The sequence below is a fragment of the Theobroma cacao genome, chromosome 3 (genome assembly GCF_000208745.1).
Source record: "Theobroma cacao cultivar B97-61/B2 chromosome 3, Criollo_cocoa_genome_V2, whole genome shotgun sequence".
NCBI lineage: Eukaryota > Viridiplantae > Streptophyta > Magnoliopsida > Malvales > Malvaceae > Theobroma > Theobroma cacao.
The window spans coordinates 13,876,323-13,878,820 of NC_030852.1; the positions used below are offsets into that span (position 1 = coordinate 13,876,323).

General features: G+C 32.9%; 1 long non-coding RNA gene across 1 annotated transcript; it reads left to right on the plus strand.

Annotated features, from left to right (window-relative positions):
* Positions 524-1,779, plus strand: LOC108661288. The gene is made up of 3 exons (XR_001927045.1): positions 524-562; positions 1,202-1,282; positions 1,640-1,779. It is a non-coding gene; the product is annotated as an uncharacterized LOC108661288 (long non-coding RNA).

Genomic DNA, 2,498 nt, shown 5'->3' on the forward strand with positions numbered 1-2,498 from the left:
AAAATTTTACAGTCCAGGAATGATTTAAAATGGTGATTCGGAGTTCGAGGATCGATTCGGAGTCAAATTGGAATTTTCATGACCTAGGGGCAAAATGGTCATTTTGCCACTCGAGGTTAAAAATTGGAACGTTTGAAGAAGTTTTTGATCAAGATTGACTATTTAGAACATAATTTGAGTTTGAGAAGTGAAAAATTTTAATTTCGGTATTTTTTCGAGCATAGGGGTAAAATAGTCATTTTGTCACCCTAAGGGAAAAATTATAATTTTACACCACCCAACACATGGATTTTACCCAATATTATCATGGATAATTGAGAAAATTTAAGTGGTAGAGAGAGATTGCTTAATGGCTAAGTATGACACATGGACCAATGGAATGGTGACATGTGTCAAATTTATATGCTTTTATTTTTTGGCTTAAAAATCAGCATAAAATCAGCCCATTTCTCATTCATATGGCCAGCCAAAAAAGAACAAAGGGAAACAAAGAAAGAACAAACCCTAGGTGGAGAATTTCAAGAGAAAAAGTGTGAAAAATCAAGGAAAACAAGTGAAAAAGGTAGGATTTCTCAATTTAAACTTGAAATCTATTTTTCTTAAGCATTTCTCCTTATTTTCCATGGTTAAATTTCATGTTTTCATGGTGAATTCATGGCTAGCTAAATGGGTATGGAGAGAGAATGATGTTGGATTGATTTGATTTCAAGTTATGTTAGTGTTTTTAGTTAGTTTACCATGTCTAGAAGCAAAAGAATAAGAAAAGAATTCATTTTCCCCATCACCCATCAATGGCCGAACCTACCTTGTATTGAGTGAGGATGAATTTGATTTTTTATTTCAAGAGAATTGATTAGAAAATGATGAATTATGGTGTGGAAAAGTAGTAGGAAAAATCAAGGTGTTAATGCACCATTATTGACCGAAAATTCTAAGAAGAAAAGTGAATATGGTTTTGCCAAATTTTAGGTTATTTGACTTGTGTTTGGTGAATTAAGGTATTGGAAAAGAAATGGAGCAATTTGGAGGTAAATTAGACGCATTGGCCAATTAATCGGTGATAAGACGAATTAGGCCAATACCGGGTTTAAATGGTTACCCGTGCATTTTGCATTCCATATCATGCATTAGTAGTCTAAATTAGTTTAATTTCGATTTAGTACCAATGTAGTAAGTTTCTCAATTTTGTACTATGTCAAAGTGGTGAATCCTCCGATAAAGGCAAAGAAATTGTACCCGAGAATCGATAGTCGGAGTACTCTAAAATTCGACTTCCGAAATAGTGAGTAACCTTACTATCATCTTAATTATCTAAAGTGGTTTTTATCCAATTTTGTGATTTTATGGAAAATGAGTTTAAATGGCAAATCATTATGTTTATAAGCAAAATGTGATTAAATGAGATGATTTTATAAAATTGTCTTGAAATTGAATGATGGCTTTTCAAATAGAGTAATTGGAGACTGTTTTTGTGTGTTGTAAATTCATGATTTTAATTGATTGGCTTATGACAATATTGGCATGAATGGCTGAATTGGTATTTGTACTGAAATGTATAAACTGTTGTTTGCCTTGATAGGCTGGATAATGATAAAATTGCCATGTCATGCTGTTGAATTTTATTGTATGGTGGGTTTAGCTTGCTGCAGTGGGCTGGTTCTGTGGACTAGCCTATTAGAGGAGCACGAAACTTGGTCATATATAGTACCTCGATTGGAGAGGCGCGTAGGGTAAATCCTGAGGTCAAACTTTAGAGTTCACTTCACACCAAACCACCACGTGAGGGTGAACTCAACAAACGCCAAGAAACGACTATGTTTTTAAAATAAAAATATGATTTATGCGTACATAACTTTTTAACAGCCTTGGCGGACTCAGATGGGATAGCGCTCGATCAAGGCATCCCTGATAACTGGGTATGAGAATGATTTTGGCACGAGCCAAAGCTTTTAAGAAATTCATAAGCCAGGTTGATTACTCGATTTATATGAATTGATTTTATTTGGTTGAAATGAGTTGAAAGGTGATGAATTATAGTATGTTAAATTATTTTATCTGTCTCCATTTACTCAGCTTTAGATATTTTAGATGGTATTTGTTTACTCACTGGGATTATATAATCTCACCACCCTCTTTTCCACCCCTTTCAGGCTCAAGATAGTCTGTAGATAGCTCACGTTGTTGAGGGCTACAGTTGGACTTGCATCCTCAAAAACTGTAGGTTTACTACTTTTAATACTTTTGGTCGTTCATGGGCCCACGTGTCACCGTAAATTAAATTTTATACTTTGGTTATCTGTATTACAATATGTATGAATTTATTTAGCTTTTACGCTACAAAAATTTTTTACCGGTAACTCTATAAATATTGTTTTATAAGAAAATAGAATATTTTATTGAATATTTTTATTATATTCACATAGTTATAATTTCACTTTAAATGAATGTTTTAGACATCTAAACTTATTTTTAAATATGAATTATTTGTTTTATACTCG